This window comes from Sorex araneus, chromosome X (assembly GCF_027595985.1).
Source record: "Sorex araneus isolate mSorAra2 chromosome X, mSorAra2.pri, whole genome shotgun sequence".
Lineage (NCBI taxonomy): Eukaryota > Metazoa > Chordata > Mammalia > Eulipotyphla > Soricidae > Sorex > Sorex araneus.
The window spans coordinates 172,161,200-172,189,181 of NC_073313.1; the positions used below are offsets into that span (position 1 = coordinate 172,161,200).

A 27,982-nucleotide genomic window follows, 5' to 3' on the forward strand; every position below is an offset into this window, starting at 1 on the left:
TCAATCCACGGGCATCCCAAGGGTCCTGTGAATTCAGTCAGGATTATGTCCTATATATCATGGGGTTTTTTGTTTTGGGCCCCAAACCAAAACAAAACAAAAGCAAGTAATGTCAAGCCAAAATGTAGAAAGTCGGAAACTGGGCCGGAGAGAATACAATGGGTAGGGAAACTGCCTTGCATGTGGCTGAGCCAGGTTTGATTCCTGGCATCCTACATGGTATCCTGAACACTAGCAGGAGTAGTTCCTGAGTCTGCAGAATTGGGAATAACCCGAGTATCACCAGGTGTGGCCCTCTTCCCTCCTCCCCAAATAAAAAGTAATGAAATTAGAGTACTGAAATAACTATGTATGCTGATAACTATGATGCAGGGGTCTAAGTTTGAGTCAAAGAAGAAGCTAGATAACCATTAGATAACCAAAGCAAGAAGAAATGGAAGACACACACTGAGAACAGCTAGGGTGATGACCCAACAGGAGTCTAACAAATAGTACTCTGAAGACTAATGATACTGGAAGGGCTAGAATCTTCACCAGGAATATATGAATTTATAGCAAATACTAGCAAAAGTGACAATAGGCAGCGGGTCAAAGGACAAAATTGCAAGAGCATGCAAGTGCTACTAACAAGCTCATAGAAATCCTTGGATTTTTTTTTACTTGGATTTCTCCAAGTAAACTTGGAGAGATTCTGAAGGTGTCTTGAAATTAGAAGTGAAAACAAGGGACAATGCAATTGGCGCCATTACTGAAACTATTAATTACCTCTTTTTTTTTTTCTTTTTGGGTCATACCCAGCAATGCTCAGGGGTTACTCCTAGCTTTGTACTCAGGAATTACTCCTGACAGTGCTTGGGGGACCATATGGGATGCCGGGGATTGAACCCGGGTCGGCCGTGTGCAAGGCAAATGCCCTACCTGCTGTGCTATCACTCCAGCCCTAATTACTTCTTAATATAGTGCTAGTGAGGGTAAAAATAATTTTGACTTAATTCTAAACCAATCACAGTTCATGAGTGTGTTAGAATCAGGATTGAAATAAATTAAATTGTAGCAAGCTTTCTTGGCACACAATGAAAGCTTAAAAAAAAAAGAAACCCCACATGTAGGGGTGGAGAGATAGTACATGGGTAAGGCACTTTCCTTGGTTAGATCAAGATCACAATCACGATCACGAAATCCCGTTAATCACCGATTTCTCAGGCGGACTCAGTAACCTCTCATTTCGTCCTTTCCCTGAGATCTTAGAAGGCTATCACCCAGAGGGAGAAGCAGGCTACATGATATTGCGAGGCTGCTCGCTTCTGAGAGCTTGCTTTCAAGTCTCTCTCTGGATGTTGGCTGTTGATGGGATTACACACACATGGGTTCCTCTGCCGGTACCTTCATGCATGAGGCCTGTCAGAACGTGTGGAGAGGGGCCTCCAGCATGGCTGTAGCTAGGTTCCGGTGGTCTTCGGCTGCCGGGAGCTCTGCTTGGGGTGGGGAGGGAAGCTAGAGCCCATCCCTTCCGAGGGGCCCCGAGGAAGACAGCCAGGCGTTCGGGCAAGAGACTCTCTGCCTTGGTTAGATATCTGGGTTAATAACGCCCAAAAGTAGAGATAGTAAGAGGGAAATATCTGCTAGAGAGGCAGAGGGAGAGGTAGAAAAGGGGGGAGAGGGATACTGAGGACATTGGTGGTGGAAAATGTACACTGGTGGAGGGATGGGTGCTTGATTATTGTATGACTGAAACTCAAATATGAAGGCTTTGTAACTATATCTCATGGTGATTCAACTGAAAAAAAAAATGTCGGGAGCTGGAATGATAGCACAGCAGGCAGGGCGTTTGCCCTGCATGCAGCCGACCCTGGTTCGATTCCCAGCATCCCATATGGTCCCCCAGCACCGCCAGGAGTAATTCCTGAGTGTAGAGCCAGGAGTAACGCCTGTGAATTGCTGGGTGTGACCCGAAAAGCAAAAAAAAAAAAAAGTCTGGGTTAGACCTCCAGCATCCAAAACGTTCCCCCAAGCACCACCAGGAGTGATTCCTGAGTACAAAGCCAGGAGTATCCCTGAACATCACTGCTTGTAGCCCTAACATCAAAATAAATAAAATAAACACATGGAGAAAAAAAATAACTTGATCTCATCTGACCATGTTTTGATAAACAAAGAACATTAATATCTTAAGACTACTGGAAAGTGGGTATAGATAAAGAGAAAATGACAAGTGAGCTTACGATAATGAGCATGAGAGAAAACATAGATATTTATTCCCTATTGCATTTTATTTATAATGCATTCTTAGTATGTCATTATATACTTAAAGATGTGTTCAAGTTATGGAATTGGCTAGAGGAAGAAATCTATTCAGTCCTTTTTTTTTTTTCTTTTGCTTTTTTGGGTCACACCTGGCGATGCACAGGGGTTACTCCTGGCTGTGCACTCAGGAATTACTCCTGGTGGTGCTCAGGGGACCATATGGGATGTTGAGATTCGAACCCGGGTCGGCTGTGTGCAAGGCAAACGCCCTACCTGCTATGCTATCGCTCCAGCCCCCTCTATTCAGTCTTTGTCTCACAATTACCTTCTATAAATGATATGTAGAAAATCATTTCCCCCCCAAAAAGTAAAAAAAAATCATTTTCCTAATACAGAACAACATGGATATTATGAATAGTCAGAGAATAAGATATTACCCTTAGCATCACCGGGTGTGACCCCCATTCTCTGCCACAAAAAAGAAGTCCATATATGAATCTTAATTAGTAATTTTTGCTTTACAATTTAGATATTTAATATATATTTTTAATTTTTTTGTTTGTTTTTCTGCTTTGGGGATCACAGCCAGTGATACTTCTGATTTAGAGGTCACTCCTCTGGTGTTCTAGGCACCATATGGTGTCAACACAGAAAATAAAAACCACTGATTTTACTGAAAAAGATATTACATAGTAATCAGAATAGGGTTAGCTAGAGAGATGTAACCAGATTTACACAATGAATTTTTAGGACATATATACTTGTGCCACATATTGTACTCTGTATTACTATGAGTTTATATCGCAGAGAAAATAAGCAACAGAAGCACAAAAGGAATGCAAATATAAGAATTACTACTGAATTTTGGAAGGAAAAAGCACATTCGACTCAGCTTCAAAGATTTTCATCTTTCATACCTTTCTTTGCTTCATAAAATGACATCAAATGCAAATTTCAATTTCTCCCATGATAGCCTTATACTGGTTATCATACAACTATAATTTTATTCATATACAGAATGCTTTCATCCGGTTTACATAATAGAATGAAACAATATTATGATAGTTGCTAAGAAGACTTTGTTCTTTTGACTATTTTTTGTTGTTCTTTGAACAATTTCTGAAACACAAATTCTTTTTATTTATTATTATTATTATTTTTTTTAGTGAGTCACAGTGAGGGTACAGTTACAGATTCACACCTCTTCATGCTTGTTTTTCCCTCATGCAATGTTGGAGAGCCCATCCCTCCACCAGTGTCCGTTCTCCACCACCAATGAACCCAGTATCCCTCCCACCCCCGATCCCATCCCCCCCACTGCACCCCGCCTCTGTGGCAGGGCATTCCAATTTGTTCTCTCTCTGTCCTTCTGGGTGTTGAAACACAAATTCTTAAGAAAGTTAAAATTTCCAAAAGACAGAGATTTCTAGTATTTTTGCTACTACTAATGCAAAATAAAAAGCTTAAAAAAAAAAAGAAAAAAATTCCCACATATATACACCGCATCACATTTGGATAACAGCAAGACAAACACACATAAAGCCATGAAAAATATGTTTACCTATAATCTAGAATACAATTTATGAAGTAGGATAATGTTAGGTAACACACACACAAAAATCAATGTCAAATTATTTTAAATGATGATTTCTATATGTGGTAATTAATATGTTATAAGAATGAATTCATATGAAACAGATCTGTAAAAATAGAATTAAAGATGAAACACTAATTTAAATGAAAACATCCAATTATTATCCAATAGTTTCTTCTAGAAAGTACTGATTTCACATCAAATAAAATGCAACCAGTAACTACTATTAACCAAACAAAAAAAGTCAAGTTCTGGTACCAGGTAAAATAAAAAACCTATGAGAAAATATAAATCTGGTGAGTGTATATATTTGAGTGAAGCCTGTACAAGAAAGAAAACAAAAACCTGAGATAAACTGGGGAGCAAACTGTCAGAAGGAATGGAGGCGAAAGATGATTGGAAAAATCAGCAGTCCGGGAGACTGGAGAGGCATTTAACAGGAACAGAGATGTACAGAAAAAGAGGCACAAGAATTAAGGAGGGTAAGAGGAAGAAGGAAAGGCAGCAGGGACAAGTAACAGAAAGAAGGGAAGAGAGAGCACAATAAAAGTGAGAGGGAAAAATGAACAATGACTAACAAAAAGGGAGATAAAGAACATAGAGAAAGGAAGAGAGTGAAAAGGAGAGGGAAACATCTAGAATGAGGAAATACCAAGGAAGGTTAAGAGTCAGGCAAGCAGAGGGGCTGGAGCAATAGCATATCAGGCAGGATGTTTGCCTTGTAAGCAGCTGACCTGGGTTCGATGGTTCGATTCCCAGCATCCCATATGCTCCCCTGAGCACTGCCAGAGGTAATTCTTGAGTGCAGAGCCAGGAGTGACCCCTGTGCATTGCCGGGTGTGACCCAAAAAGCAAAAAACAAAGAGTCAGGCAAGCAGAAAAGAGGGGGGGGGAGAGGAGAATGAGAGGAGGGGAGAGAGGGGGGTGGGAGAGAGAGAGAAGGGGGGGAGAGAGAGGGGGGAGAGAGAGAGAGAGAGAGAGAGAGAGAGAGAGAGAGAGAGAGAGAGAGAGAGAGAGAGAGAGACCAAGTGGATGGGGAGAGGGAAAAAACCGAGAGGCTAAGAGAAAACCTCAAAGTCACACACCTGAGAGAGGACAGAGAAAACAAGCTAAAGCAAAGAAATGAAAAAGGGCAATGGTATAAAACACAAAAAATAGTGAATTAGAATGTGACAAAGAATGGATGAAAGCAGGTCTAAGAATCGGGAGTACACTATGTTTAATTTTTTTCTTTTGTATTTAATATACAAATGAAAGAAAGCCTGAAGCTTAAAATAGAAATGATGAAATAATATATCTGACAAAGACCTTAATTTTAATAGTAGTTATTAATATTTTATAATCCTAATTACTTAAACAGTTGGGAGTCAGAGAGAAACAAAAGACTGAGGAGCAACATCTAGCACTGATAAGACTACTGATTTTATTTCTATCTCCTCTTATGAAAAATTGTGAGTTATTTTTCAAAACCAAAATAACTTTCAAATTGTTGGTGGGGGGATTTTGAAAATTTATAGCAATTTAAATGTTGGATAATTCCAGATAAAAAGCAAATAAAACATTTAAACCCTTTAAAATAAGTCAGTTACACAATAAAAAAAAAGGGCTCATTCAATATTATCTTTATGTGAGATTTTAGTTTTAAAGAATAAAAAAAACAAGGTAATGTTAAAATCTTCAAACAGTAATATAAATCTGACAGTTCTCAAAAATTATAGTTGGACTACATTTGGCAATATTTGACTATGTTAAGTGTATCAATGATTGATGTAGGCTTTGCTGTTGTAAGAACTATAAACTTCAAAAATTAACATTAGTTTTTAAGTTAAAGTTCTTAGCTGTGTAATTTCCAAAAGAAGAGACTTACTCTGAATTTTTTCTCAATAAAAAACTTGATTAAGCAAGCTATACATTTGTGTCTTTTTTAATCTGAAAGAAGTAATTTTTTCCCAGATGAAAATTTGGTCTATTAATCATAAATACTATTGAACACACAGGTAAGCTGTTCAGTCAACAAGGCACAAAGATAATCACAAATTTGGACGGTAGAAGAAAAAAACTTACACTACAGCTGAAAAGACTTCTGTTCCTCTCCACATTCTAACAAACCAAGCAAATATATATTTGCAAAAATAAACAAAAGCCATTTAAGAACATGCTCTCATTTTGGATGTGGTTAAGGACTTTACCACATATTCCCCTAGTAAAATTATGCTACTAACGGAACACAAACAAGCCATTCTTCAAATATTTGATTATTCTTTCACACATATAGCAAAATTAAGAGTCACATACCTTCATTGTATTGGCATTTGTTTCATCATACAGAGTGAAGATGTGGGAAAATAATTAAGAGTCACGTACCTTCATTGTATTGGTATTTGTTTCATCATACAGAGTGAATGAGGATGTATTTTCCATAGTATCTGTAAACTGATGCTCTGCATTGCTCCTCTACTGAGTACACCACACACATGCTAGCTGATTTAGTCAGGCATTGGGAGAGCACTGCTAGAGCAGCCTACAGCACTCGCCGAGGACTCAGACAATAGAAAGTCAACAGCTGTATGTCATGATGTCAGTAACACTCTAGCCAGTCACCACCCAGAATATCTGAAATGCATCAGAAGCTATATTGAGCTCCTCATTAGCAATTCAGAAGCAATGATGCAAAAATCCAGGAAACTGTGAAAGTGCAAAGACTGTCAGGATTTCTGAGAATTCTCGCTATTAAAATTTTATTGCACTCCGATGCTTGACCTCACACTGATACAAAAAAAGTTTAGACAATTTTAATTTTCTTTCATATCCTAAAGAACAAAATTATGGAATCTAGGCATGGTTAATATACCAATATTTTATAACTCTACGGCACTTTTAATAGCACTAACAAAAAGCCTTAAAAACATGGAAGACAATCTGTCTATAAAAGCTGACACTCCTTGATAGTTTGCATCTTTAAACCAATTTAACTGTCACACAAAAAATATCTTCAGAACATAATCCCTTATTTCTTAATTTGCTTTTGCTAAAATTAAAATGAGCTGGCTTATTCTGGCAAGAGCATTTCTTCTTCATACCAACAGATGGAGACAGCAATAGGACTATAATCAGGACAATTATGTCTTGTCAGATGCTTATTATCTATATTAGCTCAAGTAGCGGACACAGAAAAAAAGGGATCAACCGAAATAAAACAGAAAAATGCAGCATTTAAGAACTCTGAGGAGACAAAATGAAGTAAAGAAACTAGAAGACGACTGATCTCTAGCAGATAAAACAGAAAAAGCACACAAGTGTGTTTATAAAATTCTACTCATTAATTTCTATTGATAGTTGGTTAAGCACATTCCTGATTCCCATTGTGTAACACAAGTATCACATTTTCCACAAGAATGCTGCAGGATCCAAAAAGATAAGGCTCATAAATTAGCCACACTGTTTGAGAGAAAATGTGTACCATTAACCAGAAATACTTTTCTCTGCTACTCAAAGGCTAATCTTACGGGGTTTACATAACAGCAGATCTCTATGCAAACAGCAAAATAAGACACTGACTTCGTAACTTCAACTATAATGCTTTTTCAAAATAGGTTTGATTTTACTGTACAAAGAGATTTGCTAATAAGAGATAAAATACACAAAACTTCTGACTATTCAAAGAACAAAGGTAATAAGGCTGCTGATATTAGTGATTCTTATTTGAGAGATTTCACATGAACTAAAACTTGAAGTTTCCAAAATAATACTGTCCCAATGTACAATCCTCTATCATGACCTGTATTTTAGTATCTATATTCTTGTAAGAAGTGCAAAATAAAATGTGAACCTGTGGTCTCTGAAAACATCCACATTCAGTCATCCTGCTTTTCCACAAATGGTTACTGTTTTTATCAAACGGTACAAATAATTTTTATTTTCTCACATAAAATCTGTCAGAAGAAACAGAGTCAAAACAGCTTTCCTTAAAAATAGCAGTAAGGGGATGGAGAGACAGTACAAGGTTTTGGCTGCTCGTCTTGCATCTGGCCAACTCTGGTTCAATCCCTGTACAGTATATGGTCTCCAGAGTCATGCTAAGAGTAACCCCTGAGCACAAACCCAGGAATAAGCTTTGAGCACTTCTGGGTGTGGTCCCTAAAAGTCCCCCAACCCCCTCCCCCCGCAACTCTCACAGCAGAGTATAACCTTCATGTATGAGGCCCTGGGCTCAATTCTCAGCATTCTGAGCTCTGGCATAGGTCTACTCCAAAGCTGTTATAAAACAGATCAGCAAACCAAAATGAACAATGATGGAACCCACTTTCTCTCTGAGTATAAACCAAAGCAAGCATTTTAACTAATTAAAAAAAAGGTTAGGAAAATTCACTTATGTATGAAGATGATGATACTTTAAATGATTCTATTTCTCTCTCGAGTTTTGGAAAATGTTAGGGCTTATAAGTTCAAGTAATTGTGAATGTTTGAAAAACCTGTAATTAAAAATTTTAAATGCAGCTTGAAAATTACTGCCAAGAGAAAGACCCCTCTAATTTTGAAGGGTAAAGAATTAGTTGTAAACAGTAAATTCCAGTCATAATGAACCTTAAATTTAGAAACAACATACAATGGGCTAATAAGACACGAGTCTATCAAAATATTTTTTAGATACACACCATTGGTTATGTAAGTCAGTCTTGTTTAAGCACCCTGAAAGTGCTCAACAACATGCTACCAAGGACAGGTGATAAATTTCACAAAGAATAAATCCTCAAAAAGTGAAACATAAATTATTGAGATTAAAGTTTTCTGCTTACACCTCAAATTTCAGACTGTACTTAGAATGCTCAGGAATTTCCTCTACAAAACCAGAAATAAACTGACTATTAATATTTAAGTGCAGTTATAAAGTTAAAAAAATTCCTAATTGCATTATAGGAACTGGGGCAACTAACTATAGGACAAATAGAAATTTAACGTCTATTGACACTACTTTCTTCTTCATCTTCTTCTTTGTTTTTTTGGCCACACATAGCAGTGTTCAGGGCTTACTGCTGACTCTGCACTCAGGGATCACTTGTGGGTATTATTACTCCTGTATCGTCACTCTAGCCCCAATCACCAACTATCTTATAGTAAACCAGCTGGTGGTCTAAAATAGCCAATTAGATCTTGTAGCAATTTTCTGTCATATATGAAAATGGCCCAAACATTAACTTCACCCAAATTCTGACAAGTAGAAAATCACAACTCTAATAGAAAATTAGTTTACTCTTAAGTCCTTCACAGTACAAAATGCTTTTATCTTGTGAAGTTGAAAGTTCACTTTTAGATTGCTTCTCTCTCATGCCCTACTGTAAGTCCCCAGATGTCCCCAGATAATATTACTTATATTATATATTAAATAGCACTGTAGCACTGTCCTCCCATTGCTCATCGATTTGCTCGAGCAGGCACCAGTAACATCTCCATTGTAAGACTTCTTGTTACTGTTTTTGGCATATCGAATACGCCACGGGGAGTCATCTTAATATATGCCATACTGCACTTGAAATTTTTTCCAAGCAAAAGTAATTCATGACCTAAGTGACTCCTGTTCAATACAATAAAAAAGTAATATATATCAAATGCTTCAATACCAACCATGTAAAATTAATGTTAAATTGCTATCAGTGTAAAAAGAATGTGTCATGTGTAGTATGCTAAACGGCAAACAGTTTGTAAGTAGTCCTTGTAACAATGATTCTAACTGAGACATCATTATGTCTATTAAAGTTGAAAAGAAAACTAATAGTTGTCTCTAAAAAATCAATCAACCAATCTGATTTGTCCAGTGTAGTATTAGATCCAATATATGAAACCGGATTTAAATTCTAGACTTTATATTTGGGAAGTAAGGACGGGGACAGGTTGAGTTTCCCTCCCTGTCCCAAGGAGAGCCCTGGCAGCCGAAAACCTCCAAAACCCAGCCGCAGCCATGCTCAAGGCCACTCTCCATAAACTCAGATGAGCCTCACACATGAAGGAACTGACAGAGGAACCCAGGTATGCGGGACCTGTGGCTGAGATCTCCAAGCCTGCTCAGATCAGCCTAGGGCACTACAGAAGCACAACAGATACTCTATGACTTGAGGAATGACCCTTCTTGGTACTTGGTCTTCACTCTTTTTTTTGTGGTGGCAGTGATCCAAGTAGTGCACAGGAAGACTGGGGGAATACGGCTCAGCTCAGAACTGTGCCAGAAGCCCCCAAGCCATGTTCAGATAAGGTGTCTACTAGGCATGTACCCTAACCACAGTACTATCTCTTGGCTCCTCTTTACTCCTAATTAAGGTTAATTAATATTATAATTTTAACCATTATTTTTATTATGTTTTTCTTGTTAGTTAAACACAGTTTAGACACTGGCTCAATTAGGAAAGTAAAAATAAATTATTATGAGTAGTAGTATGTCTATTTTTCACCCACATAGTGATGCTCAGGAGTCATTCCTACATACAGAGCACATGCTTAGCCTGCTGAGCTATTTCCTTGGCACTAAAATGGAAAAAAAATTTAAAAGACAGGAATAAATTAAAGCTTGGGATATACCTTTTAAAACCTGTCATTATCTCACTTAAAACTTTTAATTCTGAGGAAAAAATTAATTCACTAAGATAGTGAAACATACAGTCAACATAGTGTCTTCTGAATCTAGATTGAGGATTATGACACAAGGAAATCAAGAATATAAACTAAAAGAAAAAGAAAACATTTTTTTTTCTTTTGAGGTGGTGTGGGGTGGGGGAGAATGCTTATGGCTTACTACTGGCTCTACACTCAGGGATCACTCCTGGCAGAAACCACATATGTGATACTGTGGTTGATTATCTAACACAGATTATCAGTAAATGAGAAACTAGTCTTTTTTTTTTAATGCCCCCTGAGCTACAAATGACTTTTTCATTTTTTAAGGATTTGTGAAAACAATAAACAACAGAAAAGAGCATGTGACAGAAATATGTGACCTGCACAGTCAAAAACCTTCTGTTGGCGATTCAGAGATTCAGGGTACTTCCTTCTATGGTCCCTTGCTTCCTTCTCTAAGTGGCCTAGTTATCTCAATACCTTGTTTCCATGATCATCCCTTGCTCACAGTCTTGAGTAAACCACACAGACAGAACTACCTAATCGCTAGACATTTAAGAAGTATGGGTACATTCCAGGTACCCAAGGAAGCAGAAGAGTACTCGTATGGGAAAACACTGCTAATGGCTACAACTTGGTGCCTCCCCTCTTAATTCAAAGATTCTATTTACTAAATATAATTTTCAGGGAGACATAGGACAATGGATAGGACACTTGCCTTGCACACATCCAACTTGGGTGAGATCCCTGGTACCACATACAGTTTCCTGAGCCCCAACAGGAGTAGTCCCTGAGCACCACAGGGTGTGCCCCAAAAACCAAAAAGAGAGAGAAAAAAAAATATATAGCACTGTCTTTCTGTTGTTCATTGGTTTGCTTGAGTGGGCACCAGTAACGTCTCCACTGTGAGACTTGTTACTGTTTTGGCATATTGAATATGCTATGGGTAGCTTGCCAGGCTCTGGTATGGATGAGATGGAGGAATCGAACCTGGGTTGGCTTGGTGCAAGCAAATGCCCTACCTGCTGTGCTATCACTCCAGACCATATATATACACATACACATATGTATTATGTATATATACATATATATGTTGTTTTTAATACAAATCTTAATAAAATGACTAAATTTAGAGAGAAACGTGCAATTTGTTATGGCTAGTGGTAAAATTTGAAAAAACTTTGTGTGTGAGGCAGAACTAAGACAAAGGGACTTAGATATCTGCAATATGTCTATATTAAATTCTTTAATGTACAATTTTTAGAATGCCCACAGTTACTAATGAATCATAAAACTCAAAATCTGAACATTAAATGATTTGGAACAGAAGTGAATTTGATAGGTCTTGCAATAAAATATGTAATGTACTGGTTTTGTAAATAAAAATAATATAAATTCTATGCTATCACTGCAGCAAAAACTTGGTAATTTGGTCATTTCAAAATCTCAAAACTTCTCAGTGAATTGATTTAGTAAGTTATGGAACAGCTGCAAGTTGAATAATACATGATGACAGTGAAGTATTTTATAGAATGTTCAGCCATATCTACTGGGCATACTAAAAGACAGAAATTAGACTATCTCTTTTTCCTTTAATTTAGAAACTGAATGTTTCATTACTTGGTAAGAAGACTTCATTTTCACAAACATGTCAAGCTTTTAAAAATTAATGTACAGTTCAAAACAGGCTAGAAAAATACAAGTCAATATATCTACCTTATACCAATCTGTTAGGCATGATATAGGTTATATAATGACAAGTATTTTAAAACACATACCAAAAATTAAATTGCAGAAAAAATAAAAAACATTTTAAAGACCTTAGTTATGGTCTAGGAAGAAATGAGATGCTAATGATGTACTTAAGGAAGGGTCAATACTTTTTTCTTTTCCTTTTTGGGTCACACCCGGCGATGCACAGGGGTTACTCCTGGCTCTGCACTCAGGAATTACCTCTGGCAGTGCTTAGGGGACCATGTGGGATGCTGGGAATCAAACTCAGGTTGGCCGCGTGCAAGGCTAACGCCCTACCCGCTGTGCTATTGCTCCAGCCCCGGGAAGGGTCAATACTTAAGGTGAAAAACAACCACTGAGAAACTTAACTGAGAAATTAAGGAGTATATAACTTCCCATTTAGTAAGGGAAGTTACTAATAAACAAATAATAAATAAACCAATACTCACTAACCACCATCACTGATAGAAACTATGATCAAACAATAAAATACTGTCTTACAAGAGAATTACTCCTGCTAATTCTTGTAATTAGCAGGACAAACAAGAATTTACCCTAGACTCCTAGTACAGGGTCTTTGAACAAAGCAAAACAGGGTTTAAAATTAAGAAAAAGAGTACATGATTCAAACTTTCAGCCTGTGCTTTCTGCTCCCTGTCTTTAATCTGTCGCACCTTCTTAGAGAGGTAGTTTTACTGTTACCTTTAAGGAAGGCTTAATAAAATGAAAGCATACTACAAAAAATTTTTTAAGTTGCTGTTTCTGGGCTTTAGTGGTGATAGTATCAGTTTCTTCTATGGCATAATTCGAAACATGCTAATAATAATTAGTGCAGAATTTTGAAACCAATCCCCTGACTTGGCAGTAACACAGGTTTCTCAAGAAACTTTCAAGGCATGTTGTAGTCAAAAAAAAAAAAAAAAAAAAAAGTTTACTGATCATGACCAAATCAACGTAACTGTGACCGGGAGATGGCATTACTTGGGCTGTGGACATCATACTAACAGGATCATCAGATCACTTAAGAGTATTATCAACTTCCAAAAAAATATAATCATTGCTTAACTGAGTCACACTTAAACCAAAGGAGAAAATTTTATTCCAGTCATTTTTTTTTACTTAACTTTAGCTGATAAATATATCTAAACTCATAAAGGAAGTGTCTTTTCCTGTATGTTACTAAATAGAACATCCTAGATCTTTAAGTTTGATCCCCTTTATTCACTCCTATGAATTTGAATGTCTACATTCAAATCTACAAAGACTAAATACAACAGTGTAGAAGATACTATAAAGTTAGTGTCTTGAGCTCTAGTAATTTCAAAATGGAGCTGAGTCTTTGGGTCTAGAGGAAAGTAGTGGCTGTACACATCAGTATTTCCTCAGACCATGGCTCCCCTTCTGTCTTTGTTTCCTTCCTGGGGCCCTGCCTACAGTTTAGCCCCCTATCTCATGCCATGGCCTCCATGTACATGATTTTCATTTCTGCCCTCTTTGGAATATCCTAGAGACACAGAGGAGGCCATATGGCCCCTGACTGGAAATGCTGGTACAGAAATTTTTTGACCACACCTGATGTGGTCAGGACTTATTCCTAGCTCTGTGTAGAGGGATCACTGCTGGTGATATGTGGGAGGCAATATGTGGTGCCTGGGACTGAATATAGATTGGCGAGGTGCAAGGCAAGTACCCTATCTGCTGCACTATTGCTCTGGACCCAAAAGATGCTGGTATACATGACAAATGATTATACAAAGAAGAAACAAATTAAAGTTATGAAAAACACCCAGTCAAGACATATACACACATTGCCATAGAAGAACATATGGGAATAAGTATCTCTTGGAACTATCTCAAAAAAATAGTTGGCATTTTGGGGCAGGGACATGGCTTCAAGAGCTAGAGTTCAATTGTTGCATTTGAAAGTCCTAGGTTCAATACTGAGCCCCACCTGGTTCCCATGCACCACAGGAAGCAACCCTCATGTACCACCAGGTGAAACCTCAAAAATAAAAACAAAAACACTTGGCATTACAGAAAAAAATGTGAAATACATGACAGAGGTGGGAAGAGCTGTTAAGAAGGTAGAAGAGCTTTTCGCTGCTGCACGAGCATGATGCCAGAGGCCAGCTAAACCACTTTGGGCACCAGCAGCTTCTTGTAGAAATGTCTCTAGACTGTGAACTGAGCCACCGCCCCATGTCACACCAGGAGGGGAAGGGTTTTTCTTACTCGGCTTTTCCTTTCCGGGCACAGCATGGTGACCACCATTTTATGAGCACAAAAAGGAGGTAGAGTCTGCAGCAACGGGATGAGCGGGTGATCCCTGGATGGGGGTGGTACCAGCCCCGCCCTCTGCCGAAATTTAAGCCAGAGGCCGCATGTGTGCAGCCTTTTCTCTGCTGCACAAGCATGATTCCAGAGGCCAGTTAAACCACTTTGGGCACCAGCAGTTTCTTGCAGAAATGTCTCTAGGCTATGAACTGAACCACGGCCCCATGTCGCACCAGGAGGGGAAGGGTTTTTCTCTCTCAGCTTTTCCTTTCTGGGCAGGGCATCGTGATCGCCATTTTATGAGCACCACAAAAGGGAGGTACAAGCTTGCAGTGATGCAATTTCTGGCAGAAATTTCCCTGGACTTAGTTACTAAAATATAGAAATCCCAAACCTCATATCTCTTAATTGTCAGCAGTGGAAAACAAATCATCAAATGCTTCCTTTTCAACAGGTCTGACTTGGTGGTGGTGGTGGGGGAACTCCAAACAATAATAGTGAGTTTTTTTGTTGAAATATTGAATGTAATCAAAGTAAAGTGAAATCTATCAGCTACACAGGTGGGGGGTGGGCGTGGGGGGGAGGTATACTAGGGTTCCTGGTGGTGGAATATGTGCACTGGTGAAAGGGATGGGTGTTGAGCATTGTGTAACTGAGACTTAAGCCTGAAAGCTCTGTAACTTTCCACATGGTGATTCAATAGAAAAATTGAAAAAAAAAAAAAAAGGTAGAAGAAACATTAAAAACATAGACTTGGAAGAAGAAATAGCCAAAGGAATGAAGAGAATAATCAATTGTTTGGAATAGAGGTAACACTATGAATGAGGAAATGGTGAGAAAGGAAAGCATCTAAGTGGCTCTGAGACAGAGCAACTGCCTTGGATGTGAGAGGTCATTAGTGTGATCACTGGTCTTGCAATGTGACCCCTAGTGCCACAACCTCAACCCCAACCCCACGCTCAGTACAACCAAGTGTGTGGCCCTAGATGGCACTCACCTGTTTTGGGGCTCACCAAAAAATAAGGGTGTGTGTATGGGGGGCTGGGGACTGAGGGAGTGGGAGGGTAAACTGAAAAGAAAAGATGAGCACATTTTTGGCTTTACTTTATGGGACTTTTTGTTTCCTCTAATTCCTAAATAAAATTTATAACAATATTTTCAAAACTTTAAACTTCAACAATTCCATTTTAACTTTTTCAAAAAAGAATTTTTAATTTGATTAACCATGATTTACAATCTGATATTTAGGCATATAAAATTTCAACACCAATCCCACCACCAGTGTCAAGTTGCCCCCACTACATTTAAAACTTTCAACAAACATTTTTTAATGACATAAGATAAAAACAGTTCAAAAGCCTATGTAAATTAATTATATATGTGTAAACATATGTACATATACATACATGTTTATTTTGGATTTGGAGCCGTACTTGACGGTGCTCAGGGTTTACTCCTGACTCTGTGCTCAGGGGGCCATATTAGGCTTGCTGCATGGGAGGCAAGTGCCTCACTTGCTGTACTATCTCTGTGGGCTGCAAATTTCTATCAATTTTAAATACAAATTTTATACCCAAGTGAAAAACCAACAATGAGACAAATACTCTTGGTACCTTTTCATTTTCTTTGTCTACATTAATAGCCTCTAGGGACCCTTTATGACAGACTGAAACAAAAAGAGAAGAGACAATTTTCTAAAGCAAACTATGCTCTGCTTCTCCAAATGAGTATTTTAAAATAAAGCTCCAAAAATCTGTGTGTCTGTGTGTATGTGTCTGTGTGTATGTGCGTGCACGCGCGTGCATGTGCCAAAAGATAACAGTTTAAAGAGGCAGATGTACTTCTATAAAAATACAGTTGGGGCTGGAGCAATTGTACAGCGGGTAGGGTGTTTGCCTTGCACGTGGGCGACTGGGTTCAATCCCGGGCATCCCATATGGTCCCCGCAGCACCACCAGGAGTAATTCCTGAGCGCAGAGCCAGGAGTAACCCCTGAGTTTCACTGGGGTTAAAAAAAAAAAAAAAGCAAAAAAAAAAAAAAAAGAAAAGAAAAGAAAAGAAAAATACAATCCTAGGAACAAGGTAATGAAATCCCTATCAACACAACCTTGCTCAAAAAACAAAACAAAACACCCAACCAAAAAACAAAACCAAACAACCCTTCAGTAACTTCCCTTTACTCAAAGGACACAATTAAAATCCTTTACTTTGGCATTTGAATAGACTGCAATTTTGTCCAAACTTCACTTTCTACTGTTACTTCTTTCCATTCACCCAGACTTTGGGCACCCTTAACCATTTCCAGCCTACCACTGACTTGCTATACTCTCAATAATTAGAAAACTAACCCCACCCCTGCCTTTCTGCCTGGTGGGTTACATCTATTCTCTTAGTTCTAGCTCAAACTTCAATTAACTGTTTCTTCTACACATTGGGTTCACCTTTCACCTTTTTCATCACTGTATCACTGTCATCCCGTTGCTCATTGATTTGCTCGAGTGGGCACCAGTAACGCCTCCATTGTGAGATTTGCTGTTACTGTTTTTGGCATATGGAATATGCCACGGGTGTATTCCATGCTGTGTGGAAGAAGGGCATGTAGCTATGTGGCTTGCTCAGCCTCCTGCCTGTCTCCCTGTGCTGGATCATATGAAGAAATCTCTTTCACCTTTTTCATGATTTACTTTTTTCCTCACAATTTTTTCTAACTTCTTCAATCCATTTAGTAAGGAGATTTATAACTATTTGTTCTCATTCTACTCAAATATCTACAAATGAAATTCAATAAGTGAATTTTTGAGAGACACATGCCTACATCCAATTTTCCCAAGTTATACCAACACACCATTTCATTTCTTGACTTAATTACTCTATATTTTGAAGACAAATCATAGAGGTTGACCACGTTACTTTAAAAAACAAGCATCTCTTTCAAATAAACTAATTTTTTCAAAGTTTACTGCACATGTTTTATACCTTAGTAAATCTTGAAACTGCTCTACCTGGGGACTGGAGATAGTACAGTGCTAAAGGTGCCTTGAATGTGGTAGAATATGGCACCCCTAGAGTCTGAGCCCCACCAGAAGTGATCCCTGAGCACAGAGCCAGTAGTAAACCTTGAGCACAGCAAGGGTGGCCTCAGGACAAAAGAGCCCTACCCCCCACCTGAAGAGCTTTGGGAGGAAATATTGTGTGAGTGATTATATTTAGGCAAGTACTGGTTGGTATTATTGCCCCTAGAAGAGCTGACTCAAATTTCTGATTAATGAAGATATCTCAAGTCAACAGCTAAGCTGGGATACAGCTTAAATTCTGATCTTTCTGGATATTTCTTTTCTGTCTTCTATTTTTCATTTTAAGTAGGGACACACAAAGCAAGACTTCCAGGGACCATCTGCTACTAAAAATAGAACTGAGGCCATGTGTGAGTGAGGCAAGAGTTCTACCACTTGAGCCATATCCCTGGCCCCTCCAGACATTTTTGTTTGCATTTTGTTTTGGGCCACACCTGGTGATGCTTGGGGAGGTTACTCCTAGAGGTGCCTCCTGGGATGCTTAGGGGACCATGACAAGCTGGGAATCAAACATGGACCTCCTGCATGCAAAACATGTGTTCAGTCTTTTGAGCTAACTCTTCCCCCACCTGCCACCCACCAAACATGTCTTATTTCTTAGCTACTTTCAGTACTAGAAAATCATCTATCAAATGAGCAAGTGAGAAGGCTTTGAAAAAAGACCCTTCACAATAATCAGCTTGTCTTGTTTATTTAATATTGAGCTAAATGTATTAACTCTCATCTCAAGAGAAGTTTACAGAATTAGAAAAATTATCTTGAAATCCACATCTCTAACCACTCTAGAAACTAGATGTAGATGGATATTACAAGCACCTGATTTACTGATGAGTACCTTTTATCAAGTACTACTGAATCCCAAATAAATTAAAAACTGTTACCACTGTATCTTTTAACATAGCATCAGAATGTACAAATACTTCTCTTACATTTCCCTCCTTTCAATAAATGAATGTGAATCAGTTCTCAAGTTAAAGAACCAGCTCCATGTATTTCTCCTCTACTTTCATCAGACTAAAAGGTAAAGCTCAGCTTTGCTCACTCTCTCTTACTAGCAGTCCAACCCAACATCAAGTTACTTCTAGAAAATGTGTTCTGTGGGGGCTGGAGCAATAGCACAGTGGGTAGGGCGTTTGCCTTGCACGTGGCCAACCCGGGTTCGATTCCCAGAACCACATATGGTCCCCTGAGCACTGCCAGGAGTAATTCCTGAATGCAGAGCCAGGAGTAACCCCTGTGCATCGCTGAATATGACCCAAAAGGCAAAAGTAAAATAAAATAAAATGTGTTGTGTGTGTTGGGGGGTGGGGGAAAAAGGGCAGTGAAGGGGGAGGCAGGCACAACCAAGTGCGCTCAAGGATTACTCCTAGTGGGCTCAGGGAACCATACAGTGTGCTAGGGACTGAACCGGGACAGTCGCATGCAAGGGTCCTACCAACTGTATTGTCTCTCAGGCCACCAAAATGGTTTCTGTTTACATTCCTATACACTTCTATCCCTCTAAGCCTGTCCAACATGTGTGTTAAGAAATACATTTCTGGGAACTGGAGTTACAGCAAAGAGAGAGGGCACTTGCTTTGTATACTGCCACCTGGGATTCAATCCTGGGCACCCCACATGGTCTACTCAGTCTGTCAGGAGAGATTCCTGAGCACAGAGCCAAGAGTAAGTCCTTAGTACTGCTTGGTGTGGCCCCCAAACAAAACTGAAAAGAAATATATTTCTTTCATCATTTTAAGCAGATGTATGACACAAGCTATAATGTAAGGTTCTCTCTAATTTAACTTGAACTTATTGTTTCACTAGAAACAATAAAAAATTCTGGGGGCTGGAGCAATAGGACAGCAGGGAGAGCATTTGCCTTGCACACGATCCCAAGTATATGGTCGCCAGAGCACTGCTGGGAGTGATTTCTGAGTTTATAGCCAGGAGTAACTCCTGAGCATTGTTGAGTATGAACCCTTACCCCAAAACCAATAAATTCTGATTATATAACAATACCAGCATCCTGCTAGAATAATAAGTTTAAAATATGTTCAACTCTGATATTGCTAAAAATGAGTTTTAGAACTTTTCCTCAGAGATTCAGACTTAGCAGCTAACAAGTTATCTTTCTGAATAAGCACTCTAAGTTAACTGCCCATAAGATGGCCATATGGTCTGTTGTCGAAATCAGGCCATACTTAAGAATGAAAGAGGCACCTCATAATTATTCCAGAGTATTAGGCGTAATTTGGGACAATCTGGAACAAACTGGTGACTACCTATTTTATCAAGAAAATTTGGAAAACACTGATAAATCATTGTATCTCCAATCTGACTTAGATCTAAACCTTTATCATATTCTTAAACGTGGAATAGACTCTAAGTAGTAAATAACCAGTGTATAAGAGCTACACAAACAAGATCACAAAACCTACCTAAAATTAACAGTGGACAATAAGTATACGTAAAGATGTTCAACTCTGGGCTTGGAGAGAGTACAGTGGATTGCCTTGCATGCAGCCAACCAGGTTTGATCCCTAGTATCCCTTACATTCCCCTGAGTACCGTCAGGAGTGATTCCTGAGTGTAGTGCTGAGAGTACCCTTGAGCATCACCAGCTGTAGTCCTGCCCCTGCATCCCAACAACAACAACAACAACAACAACAACAAGGTGTTCAACTTTAGACAACAGAGAACCAGATCAGAAACACAAAATATTTATACACAACTAGAATGACTACCACTGTCATTGTCATCCTGTTGCTCATCAATTTGCTCGAGTGGGCACCAGTAACGTCTCTCATTGTGAGACTTATTGTTACTGTTTTTGGCATATCCAATACGCCACAGGTAGCTTGTCAGGCTCTGCCGGGTGGGTACGATACTCTTCGTAGTTTGTCGGGCTCTCCGGAAGGTGAATGCCCTACCGCTGTGCTATTGCTCCAGCCTAAAGACTACCAAAAAAGTAAAAAATATTTAAATATGTAAAAAGTAACCCTCTCATTGTTGCTGGAAAGGCAAACTGTTGCAGGTATTTTAGAAAATAGTTCATCTGTTACTCAAATGGTTAAACCAGCAATTTTATACCTACATATATATGGCTAATAATATTCCACTGCATACCAGTTTCCTCTATTCTAAGATAACTGGGTTGTTTTCCAATTTTGGCTGTTGTAGGTAGTGCTGCTAGAAATCTAGGGGTGCAAAATGTCTTTAATCCATTTTGTTTTAGGGACATTCAGGGTATATTCTAAGAAGCAGAATTGCTAGGTTAAATGGAAACAATTCCCAGATTTCTGAGGAATGTCCATATAGTTTTCCAAAAGGCTGGAACAGTTAGCATTCCCACCAACAAAAAATTAGAGTCCCTTTCTCACAGCATCCGTGCCGGCATGAGTTGTTCTTGCTTTTGATGTGTGTCAGTCTCTCTATGGTGTGTGATATCTCATTGTTGTTTTGGTTTGCATCTCACTTATGATTAGTGATGCAGAGCATTTTTTAAAATGTGCTTTTTGGCCATCTGCATTTCTTCCTTGACTAAGTTTCTGTTCCTCTCCCCATTTTTTAATGGGGTTGGATTATTTTTTTAAATATCTCTTTCAGTTATTTATTTGTATGTAGGGAAGTCATGGACTTTTGTGTATTAACTTTGTAGCCTGCCACTTTACCATACAAATCTATTGCTTCTAGGAGTTTTTGTAGTCTCTAGGATTTTCTAAATATAGTATCATGTCATCTGCAAGTAGTGAGAGTTTGACTTCTTTCCTATCTGGATGCCCTTGATATCTTTTTCTTACCTTATTGCTATGGCAAGTTTGTTGAGTTTTTATCATGAATGAGTGTGGAATCTTGTCAAATGCTTTCTCTGCATCTATTGCTACGATCATTTGTAATTTTTTCTATTGATAACAGTGTATTGCGCTGACTGACTTGCATATATATGATAAACCATCCTTGAATCCCACTTGGTCATGGTGAATGGCTTTTTTTGGATGAGTCAGATTCTATTTGCTATTGTTTTGTTGAGGATCTTTGTATTTCTGTTCATTAGACCTGCAATTCTCTTTTTTGGATATTGTTTCTGTCTGCTTTTGATATCAGGGTGATGTTTACTTCATAGAAATGGTTTGGGAGCATTCTTGTTTTTTCAATTTCCAGGAAAAGCCTGAAAAGAATTGGCAGTAGGTCCTCTTTTAAAGGTTTGAAAGAATTCACAAGTGAATGCATCTGGGTCTGAGCTTTTGTTTTGATTTTTGATTACCATTTCAACTTCTATGCCTGTGATAGGTCTGTCCAGGTATTCCAAATCCCCTTGATTTAACTTTGGGAGTTTATGAGTCCAAAAACTTACCAATTCCTTTTAGGTTCTCTCATTTCATGGCATAGATTCTCAAAATAATCTTTTCTGGTCCTTTGAATTTCTGTGGTATTCCCCCTTTTCATTTCTGATTTGGTCTACTAGGGCTCTCTCTTTCTTTCTGAATCTTGCTAGTGATTCATTGTTTTTTCAGAGAACCAGCTCTGGATTTCACTACCTTCTGAATCGTTTTTTTTTTTTTAATTCCAGTTAATTAATTTCTAGTCTAAATTTTATTATTTTCTTCTTCCTGCCTGCTCTGGGCTCCTTTCATTGGTCATTTTCCAGTTCCTTAAATTGTATAGTCAATTTGATTTATGAGGGTCTTTCTTTTCTTTCTGATGAATGGTTGTATAGCTATGAACTTTCCTCTTTCTTCTTAAAAAGCTTTTGCTGTGTCCCACAAGTTCTGGTAGGTTGTGTTCTCATTCTCGTTTCCAGGAATATTTTAATTTTCTTTTTGACTTCCTCCTTGACGCACTGGTTATTTAGTAATGAACTATTTAATTTCCAGGTATTTGAGTTGTTTCTGTTTGTGATTAAGTTCTATTTTCAGTGCATTATGGTCTAAGGAGACAGCTGGTAAGACATCTACCCTTTTGACTTTGTGGAGATATGTTTTGTGTGCCATCTCTAATGGTCTATTTTGGAGAATGTCTTATGTGCATTAAAGAAGAATGCATATTTTGTTTTTTGAGGATATAAAATTATATTTAAAGCAACTAACTCCTTCTTTTCTGTTTCTTCTTTCAGAGTAAGTACTTCCTTAGTGAGCTCTAATCTAGTTGATCTACTGACAGGTGACAAAGCAGTGTTGAAGTTTTCAATTACTATTCTGTTGTTATCACTGTCTTTCTTCAAACCTATTAACAGTGTTTTAAGTATTTTGTTGGTCCCTCATCAAGTGCACATTTGTTTAATGATTGTTAATTCTTCCTGATGTACATATCCTTTGGTCACAAAGAATGACCTCCACACTTCCTTATAACCCTTTTCAGTCTTCAGTCTATGTCATCTGATATTAGACCAACCTGGTCTTCTTGAGGGATTTGTTTCATTGAAGAATTGTCTTCCAACCTTTGAGTGTGTTTGCTCTAACTATTCAAATGTATTTCTTTTTTATTTTTATTTTACCGAATCACCATGAGATACAGTTACAAGCTTTCATGTTTGAGTTACCATCACACGATGATCAAACACCCATCCCTTCACCAGTGTATATTCCCCACCACCAATATTCCCAGTATAACCCCCTTTTCCCACCTTCCCACTGCCTCCATGGCAGACAATATTCCCCATACTCTCTCTACTTTTGGGCATTATGACTTGCAATACAGATACTGAGAGTTATCATGTTTGGTCCTTTATCCACTTTCAGCACACATCTCCCATCCCGACTGATTCCTCACTCATTTTCTTAGTGATTCCTTCTCTATTCCAGCTGCCTCCCCGCCTTCTTCTCATGAGGCAGGCTTCCAACTATGGAGCAATCTTCTTGGCCCTATTATCTACTGTCCTTGGGTGTCAGTCTCATGTTATGTTATTTTATACTCCACAAATGAGTGCAGTCCTCCTCTATCTTTCTGACTCATTTCACCTAGCATGATATTCTCCATGTCTATCTACTTAGAAGCATGACTTCATCTCTCCTAATAGCTGCATAGTAAGTATTCCATTGTGTAGATGTACCAAAGTTTTTTTAACCAGTTGCCTGTTCTCGGACACTTGGGTTGTTTCCAGATTTTGGCTACTGTGAACAATGCTGCAATGAACATATAGGTACAGATGTCATTTCTACTGTGCTTTTTTGCACCCTCGGGATATGTTCCCAGAAGTGGTATTGCAGGGTCATATGGAACTCAATTTCTAGTTTTTGAAGCACTGTCCATATTGTTTTCCAGAAAGGCTGGACCAGTCGACATTCACACCAACAGCGAAAGAGTGTCCCATTTTCCCCCACACCCACGCCAGCACAGGTTGTTTTTGTTCTTTTGAATGTGTGCCAGTCTCTGTGATGTGAGATGATATCTCATTGTTTTGATTTACATTTCCCTGATGACTAGTGATGTGGAGCATTTTTTCATGTGCCTTTTGGCCATCTGTATTTCTTTTTTGAGGAAGCTCCTGTTCATTTCTTCTCCCCATTTTTTGATGGGGTTCTTGCTCCTTTGTCAAAGATTAAGTGGTCATATACATGGGGGTCTGTGACAGAATATTCAACTCTGTTTGAATGGTTTGCGGGTCTGTTTCTAGCCCAATACCATGCTGTTTTACTACTGGTTTGTAGTGCAGTTTGAAGTTGGGGAAGGTGATGCCACCCATCCTCTTTTTCCCAACAATTGCTCCAGCTATTCTTGGGGGTTTATTATCCTATATGAATTTCAGGAGTGTTTTTGTCTTTTTCTTTGAAAAGTGTCATGGGTACCCTGAAAGGGACTGCATTAAATTTGTATAGTGCTTTGGACAGTATTGCCATCAAATGTGTTTCTTTAAGGCTTGAAGGCAGCAAAACGTTGGGTTCAATTTTCTAATCCATATTCTACCACCCTGTGTCTCTTTATTGGTGCATTTAGCCCACTGAAACTGAGTGAGATTATTGTGATGGAGTTTTGTGCCATCTTTCTGCAGGAGTTTGGTGTGTTTGTGGGATTCATCTAGTCTTAAAGATGGTTTTGAGTCTGTGAAGTTCTTTAGCTGTTGTTTAAACTGTGAGCCTGTGTACTGTTCCTTCAAATCTGAATGAGACTCTGACTGGGTTAAGCATTCTTGGTAAGGCATTAATTTTATTGAGGATTTGTTTGTGTGAACTATGTCCAACCACTGTCTTTAGGCCTGGAGGGTTTTCTTTGGTAAATCTGCTGTAAATCTTAAGGACTCTCCTTCATATATAATTTCCTTTTCTGACCATGCTGATTTTCAGTATCATCTCATGATTTTTGCCATTAGAATGGGTCTTGGAGTGTTTTTATTTGGATCTTTTAGTTGGTATCCTTTGGGTTCCTAGACCTTGGTCAATGTGCTCTCCAGCTCTGGGAACTCAGCAATAATGTTTTTATGCCTTCCTGGCCCCAATAAGACCTCAATGTTCCTCTTGAATTTATCCCAAAGTTCTCTTGTCAGCTGTTCATTTATCTTGAGGCTATTTTTTCCCCTCCTTTGCTGTTATCTGGAGGTACCGTACCTCATCCTAGAACTCAGATTCTGTCTTCAGCAGCTTGATGCTTTCCAGTATGTTTTCCATTTTGCCTACCAGATTTTTTTTTTTCTTTTTGGGTCGCACCCGGCAATGCACAGGGGTTACCTCCTGGCTTTGCACTCAGGAATTACTCCTGGCAGTGCTCAGGGGACCATATGGGATGCTGGGAATCAAACCCGGGCCGGCCGCATGCAAGGCAAACGTTCTACCCACTGTGCTATCGCTCCATCCCCTCACTTACCAGATTTTTCAGTTGTCATTTATTTGTAGTTTTCTCATCTCTGCTCTAATATCCTCTTGTGTTTTGTTGGAATTCCATTCCTTTGTTTTTATAACTTTTTTTCCCTCCTTTACATTCTCAACAACTCCTTAACTCCTTTATCTGAGAGGTTATATAGCTAGTTATTATTGGTTGAGTCTTTAGGGCTACCACTTTCAGTATGTAAGCTGGTGGGATTCTGTATTGTTTTCCCATTATGATTTTTGCAGCTGGGAGTGTTTCTTGTCTGTATACTAAGTGGAGTTAGGATGTCTTTGTATGTTCACAGTGAGCTATGAAGAAGTGAAGAAATGCGTGGGTGCTATGCATGTTTTGTGGGGTCTCTTAACGTGGGTCCAAAATGGTGATCTTGAGGAAATAATAGTGCCCTGATACTGTGCTGCTTCTGTTCTTGGGACTGGGACTGGAACTGGAAGGAGACATTCCAAGTGACTAGCATCTACCTGCTTGCTTCCCCTTCTGCTTTGTGGGACTTCCTAACCTGGTACAAAATGGCGACCTCGAGAAACAAATAGTGCCCTGACACCATATTGCTTCTGTTCATGGGACATGGGCTGAAAGGAGCTAAGCTGGAGTGGCTAGTAGTCTCCCGTTTGCTTTCCCCTCTGCTTCAAGAAGCTCCTTAACCTCGAAAATAATTTCTACAGGGTATGGAGTTTCTATCTGAAGTGATAGTGTTTAAATTAAGATTACAGTGATGATTACATAACTGTGCGAGTAAGACAATCCAATAAACTGTAAACTTAAAGAGTGGATCAATTTTATAGAATATGAATTATATCAAGAAAATTTTAAAAATTGTATCAATCACGATCACGAAATCCCGTTAATCACCGATTTCTCGGGCAGGCTCAGTAACCTCTCATTTCGTCCTTTCCCTGAGATCTTAGAAGTCTATCTCGCTTTGGCCCTCCCAACAATGTTGCACTGGGGGCTCTTTCAGGGTCAGGGGAATGAGATCCAGCTTGTTACTGGCTTTAGCATATAAATACACCATAGGAAGCTTGCAAGGCTGTCCCATGTGGGCAGGAAACTCTCAGAAGATTGCCAGTTTCTCCCAGAGGGAGAAGTAGGCTACAAGATATTGAGTGTTTCATATGCAGGACTCCAACATTCAATGCCTGGCAATGGACTAGTCCTTCAGACTGCCCAGAGGAACCCCCAAGCACTAAATGCTGAGCCAGAAGTAGCATTTAAGCTCCATGGGATGTACCCAGACTAAAATGCCGGGTGGGACCTAAGTGATAGCTTGCTGGCAAAAAGCCCATTCCTAGTAAGTATGAGATCAGAATTCAGTCCCACATGTGCTGACCTTAGTGCTGGATCCTGGAGCTGCAACACTGCATACATTATCTTTAGTACCGCAATTAAAGTTGAGCACTCTGGTGAGAAGTTCACCCCCCCCTCCCCACCAGAGAGCATGATTGCAAGCACTGAAGCTATGCCAGTGAGCAGCACAATGGTGATCACATAGCTGAGTATGCCTTGGTGAGCATGTATACAAACACCATAATCAAAGGAGTACAAGTCTCAGTGAGCACCATAGCTGAGCATGGAGACAATCCCTGGTCACTAAAACATCAACTATGTGATAGGAAGGGGTGGAGAAAATAAAAAATGAATAAAAATTAAATTCCTTTTAAAAAGTATGTTTTAGATGTTAATATCATCAATATGTATAATGACAACTGCAATTAACAGTTCAATCTTCCCCAAATGCACCTGTTTTTATCATTGGGGTTTCAACTTCAGTAACAAGAAAAGTGCAACTGAAAAGTTGCATAAAAGCTGTATATACTTTTCAGGAAAATCAAAGTAATTTTTACATAACACAAATACAACTTGAATACTAGATTTAAAAAATACTCCACTCTTCTTGCTTTAACAAAACTACGAAACTTGAAAATCAAGGCCAGAGATAGTGCTGAAGTGGTAGAGTTCATTCCTCGTATGTGTGAGGTCCTGAGTTTGATCCCTCATACTACATTGTATCACCCAAAACCACACACACAATTTGAATTTATATAAACATATGTATATGTTAAGAAGTATTCATAAGAACGTATTATACTAAGTAAATATCAAATATAATGTGGTATGGCAGCTACGTCATTATCACTCTATCATATGGATGTAATAAAACTTTAGATCTGAAAAGAATCCTATAGATCATAAGCATAAGATTTTAAAGTTGGATCTTGAAATTACCATTCAAAATACCTGTCAAGTGGAAGTGAAGATCTTTATTTTAAAATCAGCAAAAACAAAAGAGAGAGAGAAAGAAAAAGGGGAAAAAAAGGTGTGCTTTCCTATATGATCCATGTATAAAGGTGATTTTATATACAAAGTTAATGCCAGGGGCAGATTGCTCAGTGGTCTAAGCACCTGCTTTGCAAATGTAAAACTGAGTTCCATCTGGGTGCTGCTTCATGAGCCCCGCAATCCTAGCAGCACTGTTGTTTAAACCTAGCAACTATGCTCTGAGATCCCAGGAGCTGCAAGTGATTTTTCAATGTACCATAACAGGTGTGTGTGTGCCCCACAATTAAAGGCTGCACAACTGGTAGTCACTACAAACAAAAATGCCCAACACCAAAGCAAAGCATGTATGTTAACACTGACCACTGCAATAACATTA

At 38.7% G+C, this 27,982-nt stretch overlaps 1 protein-coding gene across 16 annotated transcripts in view; it reads right to left on the minus strand.

Annotated features, from left to right (window-relative positions):
* R3HDM1 (R3H domain containing 1) overlaps positions 1 to 27,982 on the minus strand; it is a 152,711-nt gene that overhangs the window by 117,902 nt on the left and 6,827 nt on the right. Inside the window, exon 1 of one of the 16 annotated variants that reach the window (XM_055120624.1) lies at positions 6,203 to 6,415. The exons of the other annotated variants lie outside the window; for them this stretch is intronic. The gene's annotated coding sequence lies outside the window, so the exon portion shown is untranslated. Of the gene's footprint in view, positions 1 to 6,202; positions 6,416 to 27,982 lie in introns of those variants that run through there. 16 annotated transcript variants of the gene reach the window in all.